A 13,925-nucleotide genomic window follows, 5' to 3' on the forward strand; every position below is an offset into this window, starting at 1 on the left:
TTTTCTTTTCTTTTCTTTTCTTTTCTTTTCTTTTCTTTTCTTTTCTTTTCTCTCTAAGAAATTTTGGCAAAGACTGTATTTTATTTTGAAAAAACAGTTTTTGTAATATCTAAGAATTGTAGGAACATTCTCAAAGCTTTAAAAACCCAACAGGCCTTTGCTGATAGTGTCACTGAGAGCAATCCAGATGCTGCTGCAGACAGATCCTGAAAACAGAATGTCCTTCAGCTCCTGTGTCCAGCCCCACCCACATACAAGCCTTCAGCTGGGAAAGTAAAAAGGAGGCTCATGAAATGAAGTATTGTTTTCTCCCCAGACCCTGTAGCTTTTCAGGAAAAAAGCTGTATGGAAGCCTGATGGAGACAATTCCTGAGCCCCACAGAAAAGCCCTAGGGAAGAGCTTTCTTGAAGACAATTTTACACTGACATTATTTCCCTTGCATTTTAAAGGCCAACATTTTTTATGGTGGTGGCAGTGTATTTGCTTTATTTGTGTATATGCAGTCAGAGAAATCTGAGGCATGGGGGCCTGAGGAACAAAATGCCACCCCATATCACAAAGCTTGTGTTAGAACTGGAGGTTTGGGGTCTATCACATGGTGGATCTGCTACACTGAGTTCCTGTGTCCCATTCTCCTGAGTGGTGCAAAGGTCTGGTGAGGCACCCGAGCAATAGCGGTCTCTTCCTGCCAAAAATAAATGGGAAGCAGGGAGTTTAACTCCAGCAGGACCTGGTTAATCTGTGCTTAGATTATCTCAATTGTGCCCAGGATTAGGAAATGCTTTAGCAGGGACTAGTTTTACCCGGTGGACAGCAGCCTGTCTGACTTCTTAATCCCATCCCTTGACTCCCAGGACTTGACTTCCAGAACAGATGGGTCCCAGGCATCCCTGTGGCCAGGCTGTGCCTTTCTGTGGGGTTGTGGTGGGGAGCCCAGATGTGATTTCAAGTCTTTTGCACAGCAAGCTCTGCCTTTGGTCATCCTTTCTTCCTTCTTTCCCCTCCTTCTCCACTAACCAGGAATCAGGCAGAGGCTCTGAGCACTGTGCAAAGCGTTAGGCAGGACAAGACAGGGCTGTGTTAATTACCCTGATTTTCTGAAGAGACGCAGTGGTGGAAGATGAAAGGGAAAACAGCTGATGTGAGAGCATTTCTTTCTGCCAAGTGATGCTTTGAGAAGGTCTCCAGTGATATTTCCACGGAAGTGTAACTGAGTTGGGTGCCCTGAGCCTCAGGCAACCTTTCAGGAAGGTAACTCCATCCAGCCTCTGCCCTCTGGAAAGGAAAATAACTCAGGGCACAGCTGCAATGGAAATCCCCCACTTCAGGAAAAACAAGGAAAAAAACCCACCAAAACAAACAAATAATAATTTAAAAAGTGTGGTTTTTGCTTGTTTCAAGAGAAATAAAACATTTTTTGCACTTTTTTGGCAATTAAAAAAGCCCCAAAACCCCAAGAGGATGTTGCTAGTAATAAACAATGCAAAAAAAACCTCACTAATTTCTTGTTTGCAAAATTGGCAGAATTTAGAACAGCTGAATTTGGGAAGCAAAGTAGAGGTTTGCAAGTACAAAATGCTCATGTGGCTGGCATCCAGCAGCTCCCCTGCTGGGGAGGAAAAGCCTCTAACACAGATTATCCAGCAGTTTATGCAGCTCAGCTTCAGCGGGGAGACCTTTACGACAGCAAACCTCCCAACAGCTCTGGTTATGAAACCCCAGAGCTCATCCCTGAGGTGCCTCCGGGCCCCTCCCCGCAGCATCACCTCCTGCAGAGGCTGCCTCCTGCCCAGCCTCCCCCTTCCCAAGGCTGTGCAATTCCCAAACTCGGACGGTGCCCAAAAACACTGCTGAGCCATAATTGGTGCCTGAGGTGAGAATTACAGAGGCCCTTGAGAGGAAGGCAAAAAGAAAAACAAAATCCCTGCCCCAAACAAATCAGCAAAGCAGCAGCAACAGCAAATAACCCCTGTGTGATTTAAAGACTTGAGAGAGGCAATAAATAAAGTCAATTAGCCCACAGACTTTGCACTGGCTTATATGGAGCCAGCCTGGTAGAAAGAAGGGCAAACCCAAAACCTGTTAACCACAAAAGCATCTCTTCTTCCTACTCTAAAAAAGCCCAGTAAAATAAAAAAATATCAAAATGAGCAGGGGTGGTGGAGGTGGTGCCAGGAAGAAAAGGGGAGCCAGAAGGGCAGGTCTTGCTGGGGAACTGTTGGTGAGGAAGGAGCCCCACTGCCAAGTCTCGACCTCCCCTCCTGCTCAGAAGGAGCCCTCATCCGCAGGGGTGGCCTTGCAAGCACTGTGCTCCGAGCGCCCGGGCTCCGGCTGTGAAGGTACCAGAGATCTTTCCAAGGGATGGGGGAGCTGCTTTGTGACCATCCCTCCCTGGCCCTGCTCAGTGTCCAGCAGGCAGGTCGCAGCTGCCCGAAGCGGATGCGGCAGGGAAAGAGCCGGTCTTTCAAGTTTTTAAGGCCAAGGTTAGGAAAGGATTAACACAGCCTTTCCTAGACCTCAAACTCTTTTAATCAGGATTTACAGTTGTGAATTCACTGCTGAATTTACTGCCCCTCCTCCATCTTGCAACCCTCGTATCCTTTACAAGAGTGCTCTTTTGGTACCCCATAGGTACCTTTGCACATCCTACCCTTAATAGAAATTATCTACAAACCACAGAGCTTTGGGACCCAGATACTCAATATGCTTCTGTGCTAAACATGCCACAGTGTCTCTTAACTCCTGACAACCATTATCCAGCTGCTGAATGAGCCTTATTATGAGCAATTTTTGTAAATCATATTGAAAGCGTAAAGTCAGAACGAAGGAAAAAAATGGATCTCGGGTCATGAACTGCAGCAACACCTGGCAGGTTGGTGAAAAAAAAGGAGAGAAAAGCTAGGAAAATTGTTGACACAAGATCCTGGGGCGATACTTTACAGACAGCAGCATGTATGTCACACCCAAGCCCAGGGCAGGGCTTACCCAGCCCTCCAGCTGCAGGGCTGACAGCCATCGCAGCTGCCTGACACCGCATCCTGCACCTTCCCAGGAACCTCTCAGCAGCGGAGCTCGCAACGTGCCGAAACCCGAAAGATTCTGAGACACGCCACAAACTGGAGAAGTTTTATCGACCAAAAGTATTTCTAGTCCGGGGAAGGCTGGGGCAGACAGGCTCTGCAGGGGGAGCAGCATGGTATTAGCGGGTAACTGTCCCCCTTGTGCCCCTTGGCGAGTCTCCGCAGCTCTGCTGCTGCGAGGTGAGCGAGGTGCCGAGCAGGGGAGCAGATAAACGATGCGTGTTGTGGCCCTGGGCTGGTGCCTGCGTGTGCTGTGTCGCTGGATTTAGAGCCGTGCACGGGCCATTGTGCTGTTCCGAGCCGCGGGTTTTGGCCATCGCTGATTAAGAGCCCTCCGGCGGTGACCTTAGCGAGCCGGGCAGCGCGCTGCTGGCTGCGGGCACTCGTCACTGTCGCTGCAGAGGGCAGGACGGGGGGGTGGGCGAGCACCGTACCTTTGCTGGAGACCAAAGAATTTGTGTGTGTGTGGCACAGGGCGGCGGAGCGGCCCCTGGGGCCAGCGGAGTTTGCGGCTGGCAGCCCCCTGGCCGGGGAACGTGGCAAGGAAGGGCAGCCCAGCGGGAGCAGGAGGGTGCTGGAGTGGCAGCGGGACCATCGGATTGTCAGGCGTCATCAAAGCCTGACGGTAAAAACCAAGAAGGCAGGGCGGCAGGAGGCCGGGGGAGCCGTGCAGGTGTGACAAATTAAAGATTAGCACTGCCGCGCACGGGGATGCTCCGTGCGGGCTGTGCCGCCGCCGCCGGGCGTTCGTCTCTCTGCCGGCTGCCGCTGCTGTCACGGCGTGGGGCACATTTCTGACACATCCTCCGGCTCTGCTGGAGCAGCGCAGCCGCTGCCCTTGCCACGACACACGGCCGGCTGTCGCCCCGCCGGCCCCAAGTGTCCCTTGGCCAGCCCCTTCCAGCTACACCCACTCATTAGCAGTTGGCGACTCGCAGCCTCGTCTTTGCCTGGAATCCTGCAATTACCTCGTGCGCTGGCTCAGATCTGGCTCCCGCACGGCAGAGAAACAAAGGCGAGTGGGAACAGGCAGCCCCAGCTGCCGCCGGCCCCGCAGCCATCCTCGGGCAGCTCGGCGATGGGGGGGGGGGACAGGTGGGCTTCAGGTTTCAGGCCGAAATTAAAGCAGGAAGGAAAGGGAATGGATCACCCATGAGCTCTAAAATAAGAGGAGGTTTTGTTTTATTTAACGCGAGGCCATTTTGGCCGATGTAAAATACCTATCAAAATGGAGACAGAAAACAGCTCTGCCTGAAAACGTTGGGGCCAAATTGGCTTTGAGACTCACATCGTCCTGAGCCAATTAAAATGTTGTAATAATGCAATCTCAAAAAAAGACATGGCGTCTGCTAGTTATGAGACATATGCAAGAAAAGGAATAATTCCCCAGCTAGAAGTGTTTATCCACGCTGCTCTCTGTGAGAAAATCAGGTGAAAAGGGAGAGGGAATACCCCAAAAAGCAGCAGCAGCCTAGATGCAATCCTGCGCTCTGTTCTATGTTCATGTTGCCCATGCTGGTGTCCCTGGAGCTCTCCAGGAGTTCAGGGGGGTCTCTGCAGGTCTGGGAAGGTCCTGCCTGCACTGCACATCTCGTGCTTTGGGGTGGCTTCATTGCAAATGACAGTTTTAGCCTCTGTGTTGAATTTCCCAGCCTTGATGAGTCTTTGGGAGACATGTGTCCCCCAGGTATATCAGCAGTAATGGAAAGTGCCACTGTCACTACAGGCACTAACTCATCATTTTGATGACCCATCGATCCCTGGAAGAGTCGAGTGGAGGGTAAAATAAATGTGGCTTCCTGGGACAGGAAGAGAGGAGGAAAATACTGAAGACATTTTGCTTCACTGGCCACTGAAATGAACAGAAAAGTGGCCACTGACTACAGTGGACATAGGGCTGGACTGTGCCCATGTTCACCAGAAGTCAAGAGACGTGTTGAAAGACAACTCCCCAGCAGCCATCCCGGGCTGCAGGGAATCCAACCTGTGTCCCTCCAGAGCTGCCCAGAGGTGCCAAGGCTTGTGCTTGGTATTGCCTTGCTCTTTGGAGAATCTGGGACCTGCCTGGGGCAGGAGGGGAAATCCCACACGCTCCCCAGACTGCAGTGGCTTCCAGTGCCAGGGGACAAGAGCGAGGCTCCTGCCCCGGGCCAGCAGAGCTGTGCGGTGGGTGCTGGGGAGTGGGATTTTCCCGCAAGGAGCCGATTCCAGCCGATGCCGCAGGCTGCAGCGAGTCCCGGAGGTCTCCTGGGCTGCCACAGCCAAGTGCTAAGCTGGAGCTCATTAGTCCTGCTGTGAGAGAAGTTAATTAGCTCGGGGTAAACGCCGTGCTAATTTGCCTAACCAGTTTTGGGGACCGAGGTTAACCCTGCCAGGCCTGCTTGGACGCTCTGCCTCTGGCTGGGCTCTGCCTCCTGCAGCCCGTGGGCTCTAGAGTGGCTTTGAACATGTCACCCCTGCTCTTTTGAGGCCGTGTGAGCTCAGGTCTCCTGGCAGGGGGGACTGTCACCCCGAGGCAGCTCCGGCACTGCTGTGACGCCAGCCGGTCCCGCTCGGCAGGCAGATGGAGCAGCCTCAGCTCTTTGCTACAGACATGGGCACAGCAGGGTGAGCGTCTCCGTGCCAAGCAGAGGTGCTGTGGCTGTGCCTTCCTGAGGCTGCCACACAGCTCAGTGCAGGATTTACAGCCTGTGTGGCCGTCCCTTCACACCCCTGTTCCCTGTCCAGCTGCCCGCTGCTGCCGTGTTACGCACTGATTGCTCCGCAGGCCAGGGCTCTGACAGGGCCTCGTCTTTTCCTTGCTTTATCAGTCCCCCTTGTCTTGCAAGAGTGTAGAACTTGGACAGGGTAATTTGAACAGCGTGTGGAGCAGATGGAAGCAGGTCCCTGGCTGTGGCCAGGTGGAGGGAGCACTCAGCAGGCAGAGGCTGGGCATGGCAAGCTGAGAAGAGGCTCCTGGCTCTGCGAAACACTGCTCTCTCTCCACCTAATGCTAAAGCAATTGGTGTCGATGGCTTTTGAATGACTGTTTTTGGCGTGCAGGCAGGAGGCTGCCCGCTGCTCCCCCACCCCACGGGAAGCCAAGCTTGGTTCAGCACGATTTGCAGCAAGACAGAGAAAGGAAGAGAAACACGTACAGCAGAGAGGCAGGGAGAGAAAAACAGGAGCAGGGTAATCTTCAATGCAAGCTTGCAAGCTGGTCTAAAAATAGAAGGTGAACTGTTCCTCAGTAATTAGCCAGGAGATGGTTTTATTTGCAGCAGTGCGATTTCAGCAGCAGTGCTTCTGGCAGGAGGAGATGGGAATGTCCCAGCAGCTCTAACCTTGCAGAACAGGAGGAGACTTGCCTCCCCTTGCCAAGGGACAACCTCCACAGAGACCAGGCAAGCGTGGGCTCAGGCATGAACACACTCACATTTTCCTCTGCCTGCCTGGACAGAGGGAACGAGGGCTGAGGGAAAGAGGTATCCCCTCCACAATGGCCTGCTGCCTGTCTGGGATTAGATGCTCCTCAGCCTTTGGGCTGGAAGAAATGATGAGGTCCATTTACAGGGGGAGGAGACAGCAGCATGCTGGCATCAGGGCTTGGTCCCTAAAGGGGTTCAAGCAAGGACAAGCCATGCCTGAGGTCTCAGTGGGGAATGGCACAGGGACCCACACTTGGAATACAGCAAGGACTGAGCCTGAGGCCCTTGGTTTGCCTGCAGGTGCATTCTGCAAGTCTTGGCATCCAGGGGAGGTGCCGAGGGTTGTGCCCACCCCAAACCAGCACATGAAGTGAGATTGGTGATGAGTGATGGGAAGTGGGTGCCAGGCTGGACTTTCCCAGCCAGCCATGGTGGATGTGTTGGGTTAATGCCAAGGCTGCCAGGTTCCTTCCCTTTTGGTCTTGTGGCAGCAAGGACAGGGGGCTGTCCTCCCCTCCAGCCCAGTACAAGGGTTCCTCACAAGGCAGTGGGCATCCCTGGGCTCCTTGCAGGAGTTGGGCTGCTGAGGGCTTGGGGTGGGACAAGTGGCAGAAGTGTCCCAGCCTGGCTCTCGGGTGGCCCTTGGGCACTAGAAGAAGTGAGAATCTTCCCCTGGCTTTGCTGGAGAAGGCTAACAAAACCAGGAATAAAGTTAAAATTCAGGCAAAGCTCAGTATTTACATCCTGCTGCTGCTTACAGTGGGAGTGGGACTGGAATGGAGTCAGCATGGATCCAGGTAATTTCATGCATTTTATGGATTCTGACAATGCAGGGAAACAAAATGTAACAAAGCAGAAAACAAAAGTGCAAAGAGTCACTTCAGCATTGTGCTGGCCTCCTCCCACTGGTCCAGCACTGCGTACCCCAAACCCACTCACACCCTATAAAGAGGACAGAGGGACTGGAGGGACATTTTGACAGAGGAGGTGCAGACTGCCATGGAACCCAATGGCCCTTGGGCAGGGGCCGGTCACCACTGTCCCATGTTCAACAGGTGTGTGGGATACTGTCACCTGCATCCTGGAGGGGAACAGTGTGGCAGGACTGTTGCTTTCCAGACCCAGGAGATCTGTTGTCACTCTCAATAAAAGCTGGTTTTGGCAGAGCAAAAGCCCAATGGTGAGAAGACAATGTGCTGTTTGACCCACAGCCAGCAGCTCTCCCTGGGCTGGGAATCAGTCCATCGCGGAATGAAAGCAAATGGGCTTCACATCCCATTTCAGGCAACACCCAGCCCCTGCTGTCCTCCTGTTGATTCTGTGGCCCTGCAATTATGTTTAACTTCCCATCTTCCTGTCCCCCTGTTGCTGCCTGTGAGGCCTGTGCAAACAGCAGGGGAAGGAGGCTAATTGCCTCTGGAAAAGGAATGGTGATAACAGTGGCGCTGGAGGAGCCATCACCAGCAGGCAGTTAGCGAGTGGAGAACACAGGGAAAAGCACCCCCCTCTCCCCTGGATGCTCTTCTGAAGAATTACTCGTACCCATAGGAGGTTGTGCTGCTCCAGAGTGCTGGGCACTGCTGATTTTGAGTGTCCTCTCTACTGGGACACGATTAACTGGAAAATTTACAAATTGGAAGGTCTCTCCAGGAGCCAGTTTAAAGCCAGCGGTTCCTCTGGCTCACCCCTGCGTGGCAGAGCAGCTGAGGAGCGGGATGGGAGCAGCTGGGGCGTGCACCCGTGCTGGTAGTGGGGATGGACATGTGGCTGTGGCAGGGAGATGCCTTGGAGTTATTTTGGGGGTGCCTGCTGAGCCTCTAAATGGTGCCCATGCTGCCTTTGGGGCAGGAGGAGAGTTTGCTGTGAGGCCCTGAGTTCAGGAGGTTATGTAGAGCTTCGCTGCCCTGCTGTGCCCCCAACAGAGGATGGCAACAGGCTCCCTTTCTGATCCAGCCTCTGTGGAAACTGTGTTGGCAGATGTGCTCTCACCCCCAGGAAGATAGAGATGTGCAAGAGCTTTATCTATTTTTTACACACACACACACACACACATGCACATATATATATATATATATATACATATATATACATATACACACACACACACATATGAGCAAAGTATGGCCAGGTGCGCTCACCTGGGGTGTGTATAGGTGATGTAGCCCACTTGAGACATGGAGAAAGGACCTGAGCTGTTTCCTTTTTACCTGCTTTTTCTCCTCCTTCCTCAGTGTGTCCTTTGCCCCTGCTCCAGCAGCCTGGCATGTGCCTCCAGCAGCCAGGGGTGACACCGCTGTTCCCCTGCTCATCCCTCCCCTGCCCTCCTCTCCTCAGGGATCCTCCTGCAGACAGAGAAATCCTCCCAGGAGGGAAGTGGCAGTACATAGGTTTGCACGGTGATGCATGAATGCAATCAGCCCGGCCTTTCCAGGAGCACAGGGAGCGTGCGGTGAGGGGGCGCAGCCTCCCTGGAGAGATTATACCTGAGACGCATTAGAAATGGCTATGGGGAATTTTTAAACTAGCAATCAAGAGACAGCTTGGAAATGAAAATCAGTGGTGGGCAAAGAGGCCAGGGGGAGGCAGGGGCTGCCTCTGCCCCAGAGCTGGATAAGTCTGTGTGACTCACTGTCCTCTTAGCAGTGAGGGATAAGATCTGTGCTGGAGTGAAGGGGAAAACTTGGCTGGGAGTTCCAGTGGCTCTGAGATTTCTCAGCTACAAAGGACTGGGCTCCTCTGACCTGCTGGATGACAAAGCACTTCTCAATTGCCTAAAAAAACCCCGGACAATGAGAGAGAGGACTAGAAGGGGAACAGAGGTCAACAAATGCAGCATGTCCCATCTTAGTGCAAGCTTCCCCTGAGCCTGGCTGCTCAGCTCTGGGTTTCTGGGAATGAGGTGCAGGTTCCAAACAAGCTCTGTCTCCCAGACTGAAGATTGCCTGCTCTTCCCAAATGCACACAGGGTGGGCTGTGAAGTGTCATGTAGACTGGGTCTGCTGATCCAGAATTCTCTTGCTGGGAAAAACAAACTGAGGGAGAAAAAGCCGATTATAATGCTGCCAAATTAGCAGAGCTTTACATGACAGGTATGGGAAACACCTGCAATCCCAATCCATACAGTGCAGCATTTTAAGAGTGGTTGTTACAAACAGCTCTGCAGGATGCACAGCCCTCCCCTGCCTACACTCCCTTCTACTCTTGTCCATGGCCTTTCCCTTCCCCCAGCTGTGGGCAGCTCTGGTGAAGTAGCTTGCACTGCTCCACACCAGGAGGATCCTACCTTAGTGGCTTTTCCCAGTGCCAATCCACATGTTGGAAGGCAGTCAAATCCTGGAGCCGAATCTGCTCCTGGCATTGCTAGAGCCGTGTGGCTGAGGGTGATGCCAGCAGTGAATCTGGCTGGGAATGTCTGCAGTTTCTTCAGTAGAGAAGCTAAAAACGTCCCAGCCCGACACAGCAGAGTGGAGCTGTGCCCCCTGGCAGTGCCAGCTGCACGCTGCCTGGAGCAGGCCAGCCAGCACGATGGACAGATGGTTGCTGCCCATGTTAGCATGTTGCTCTTCTGAGGAGGGACTCGTGCTTTTCCTCCATTCACTTCTGCATTTCAAATATCAATTCTCCATCCACTTCTATGCTTTCAACTAGCAGCTTGCTCGCAAACCTTGGGCTGAACCAGAGACATCTCTCTCCCCAAGGCCAGGGGTACCATATGGCACACTTCCAGCCTCAGAGACCAAACAGCTTGCTCAGGCACATGCTGGGGCATGGGTGTCAGGGAAGGGGCTGGATATCTGGAAGAACGTTCTCTAGCTCTGCTGTCAGGGGGTTATGACCTTATGCATCCTTCTCACACTCCACTGAAAACACAGTGGTGCAGCCCATGGCTCCCCAGACTGGGCTCCCCATGGGCATGGAGCTCCTTTCTGCTGGACTTGACCTGCCCCATGGTGGGCCCAGGCTCCAGCCTCAGGTCTGAAGTGAGCTGTCTCCCAGTCCAGGTTTGGGAAGGTGTACAGGAGGGAGGAGAGATTCCTCCTTTGCTCCTCCTCACCCTGGGGACACCCCTGCCAGGGCACTCCATGCCTTTTGCAGTGACACAGGAATGCTTCCTAGTGTCCATCAGCAGGAGATGGGACCCTGGAACCCAGGTTGCAAAGCCAGAGCTGCTTGGAGCTCTGAGCAGCAGCGGAAGACTGCAGCAAACCTATTTCCCTTCCCTCCTGCTTACACATGCACTCATGGACACTCTGGGGCAGGAGCAATGGCTTCAGAGTAGTGGTGAGGGCCGGCAGTGCATGGGCAGGGGAGCTGCAAGGCAGAGCTGTGGAGAAATGGGATTAGCATGGAGAAGTGAGGGAAAGAGGGAGGAAAGGACAAAAGTGATCCTTGTGGTGGGCTTTCCTTGACACACATTGGTAGGAAGCTAAAAAAAAGAGTGGCACCTGCAAAATGCAAGTGAAAGCCTGGCGTGAGGGATGAGGACTTGCTCAGTGATGTTGTGAGGGTTCAGAAACTTCAGCTGGTGGAACCTCCAGCCGTGTTTAGATGCCATATGGGGTGTTAAGTGCAGTGGCACAGGAGTGGGAGCCTAATTCTCATTCTTCCACCAGTCCTGGGAACATGAAGCCTGGGCCTGACCTGGGGCCTGCCTGCCTCATGCATCACTCAGATGACAACAGAGTTATTTTTTCCCTGACAGGATCCAGAAACCAGGTCACTCTGCATGTAAATCTATAACAAATCTGGCTGGGATTAGGCGGGCCATGGAGAGGTGGCAACAAGCAGCATTCATCAGATGTGCCTGTGGTGAAGGCTCTGCAGCACTCACAGGGAAGGGAGCGGAGGCACATTCTTTCTCGAGCAGGGGGGTTGCTACGCCAGGAGCTGCTGTCCTGGGTCCCAGGATTCGAGCCATGATGGCCTCAGCAGAAACAAATGCTGCATTCCAGGGAGGCCAATCCTTGAGAGCAATTAAATAATAATGACATGATAGTAACAAGCAGATCAATCAATCCCTCCATGAGCTGAGGGACCCTGAGGGGAGGACTGGGCTTTTCCCAGAGCAAACTAAGACCAGCTCTTCTCCAATAAACACAGATAATACCAGTAACAAACCTCAGATCTCGGGCCAGACTTTGGCTAATGACACCCGTGTAGGACGTGGGATGAATGAGGGCTGGATGGACACAGCTTTAACTTTGCCTGTGCAGCAGGCACTATCCTGAGCTGAGGGGAGAAAAAAGCAGCATGGCTGCAGCAGGTAGGGGCTTGTGATCTGTTTCCTACTCCTCCTTCCTTCTTGAGGAGGTGAGCACAGGCACATGGGATGATTACAAACCAAATCACATCTCTCCAGCAGCATGCTTCCCTGCTCCAAACTAATCAACTGAACCTCTAAGGGTTAAAGAATAGCAGGACTTGTCTCCATGGGCATTGCAAGACCTATTGAAAAATCCCGACCCCTTTGGCTCAGTTGCTGAGGGAATTTTTCAGCTGAAAATGCCGGGGCTCTGGGAACTGTTAAACCCCACAAACCCTAGATTGCTTTTATGCCTGCCCCAGGCTGCAGCCTTGGATCTTTTCTTTTCCCCTCTGCAAACTGCTGGGTAATGAACCCTTGTGGCATGCCAGCTCACCTCCCCTTCTCCCAGCTGGCAACCCAGCTCCACAGCGATGCCCTTTTGTTCCACCGGTGCTGAGATCTGCAAACTCATTGCTAATTACTGCATCTGGGGCTTCCAGCTCCAGCGACAACGCCAGGACTTTCTTCAGGCTCCTGATGGCCAAAGTTCATCCCCCTGCTTATTTCCTTACCAAAGACCATTATCTCTCATTTACATCTAAACTAGTTTTTTATACCAGTTTAAATGCTGCCCCTCCCCCTGTAATCTCAATGCAAATGAATTAAAAGTTCATTCTTCCGATGCTCAAATCCTGCACACTTTCTTTTTCAGTTCTTATTTAAATCACACTGTTTTGAACTAAACCTTTTATTTCCTCCCAATTATTATTTCTGGTGTGTTTTCCAGAGCCTTACAACATGGCATCTGATTATACACAAAGCTTCGAAATAAAGCCCTGCTTTTTCCCTTCATTAAGGACACAAAGGATTCCTGTGTGAGCCAAGCAGCACTTTGGACACTAATACAGCTTTACACCCCAAATCACATCCTGGCTTTCTGCAGAGCAGATTGGGGAGTGGATCTCTGTCTTTCCTTGTTGCCAGCATCCTTTGCAGGCTGCAGCCAGCTTCTTCCCTCCTTGGAATGAACATCCAATTAAGCTGTGCCAGCATGTTCGCCCACAAACTCCCATCCTCTGGCTCGTCCTACATCACAACTGGGTGTGTTTGCTGGCTAATCCTGCCTGCCTGGATCCCCTCTGTTTGCCTCTCTGTTAGGAGCCCAGAAGCTTGGTGGGTCCACACAAGATTTTGCTGTTGTTGGCCATTTCCCACAGAATGGGAGTCACATAGAAAGCCTGATCTGTAAACCCCACAGCCCTGCCTGAAGCCTAAAATTAATGAACTTTGGGCCAAGGGGTTGAGACCAAGGACATCAAGGCAGGCAGTGGCAGGACTGCTTGTAACCCCCACAGGTAATCACCACATCCCTCCTGGATCTGAGATCTTGTAATCTGAAAACTGCCTGAATCAAATCAGCAGCACAGGAAACCACCCTGTCTGCAGCATGTTTCCCTTATTTAACATCATCATGCAGAAAGGAATAATGTATGCCATGTTTACCAAGCAAAGAGGGGAGAGCTTTCTATCAAAATGATGCATTACTGAGCTGATTAGCTGCACAAGAAGTCTCTAAGCAAATGGGTTTTATCTTGTTGAATATTCCAGCATTTTAAAAATAAACTATTCATTCCTGACAAGTTTTAAAAATACCTCTGACTGGCGGTCACCTGGAACTGATAAACATTTACAGCCATGTGGGTTCAGGAGATATTTCAAACGGAGTTCATAGGGTGTGAGAAGTAATTTGCCAAATGGACACAGGACAGGAGTTGGATTACTGGTTTCCCCCAAAGAGAGACTTCTTGCAATAAAGGTTTTGTCTAACAGGATTTGCATGGGTCTGTAAGGTGAGGGACACTAGACCTGCAGCTCTGATATCATACCACGCTTCTCCTCTGGGACCTTGGGCAATTTGGGTTATCCTTGTCTCTGTTAAACTCTCTATCTGTAGAACTGAGATATTGCTGCCTGCAGTAAATACCTGCAAAGTGCTCAAATGTGGAGGTTATTATATAAATATCTGTGCAGCTTTCACCTCTGCTGCACTGAGAAGCCAGCCCCTACGGATGAACCTGTCTGGTGGGGTGGGAATCTCATGGTACAGGAGTGAACATGGAGTGAGAAAAATGAGGAGAGCCAGAGCTGCTCCATACCAGGAAATTTTTTTTCATTAAATATTCAAAATCTGA

General features: G+C 51.9%; 1 long non-coding RNA gene across 1 annotated transcript; it reads right to left on the reverse strand.

Annotated features, from left to right (window-relative positions):
* Window positions 1-476: 476 nt before the first annotated feature.
* LOC148184779 (uncharacterized) lies at window positions 477-4,071 on the reverse strand. The gene is made up of 3 exons (XR_015771950.1): window positions 3,516-4,071; window positions 1,090-1,276; window positions 477-686 (listed from the first exon to the last, which is right to left on the reverse strand). It is a non-coding gene; the product is annotated as an uncharacterized LOC148184779 (long non-coding RNA).
* Between the last annotated feature and the right edge of the window lie 9,854 nt (window positions 4,072-13,925).

The sequence above is a fragment of the Pseudopodoces humilis genome, chromosome 2 (assembly GCF_049639895.1).
Source record: "Pseudopodoces humilis isolate 2021_Gansu_Grassland_sample_001 chromosome 2, ASM4963989v1, whole genome shotgun sequence".
NCBI classification, from domain to species: domain Eukaryota; kingdom Metazoa; phylum Chordata; class Aves; order Passeriformes; family Paridae; genus Pseudopodoces; species Pseudopodoces humilis.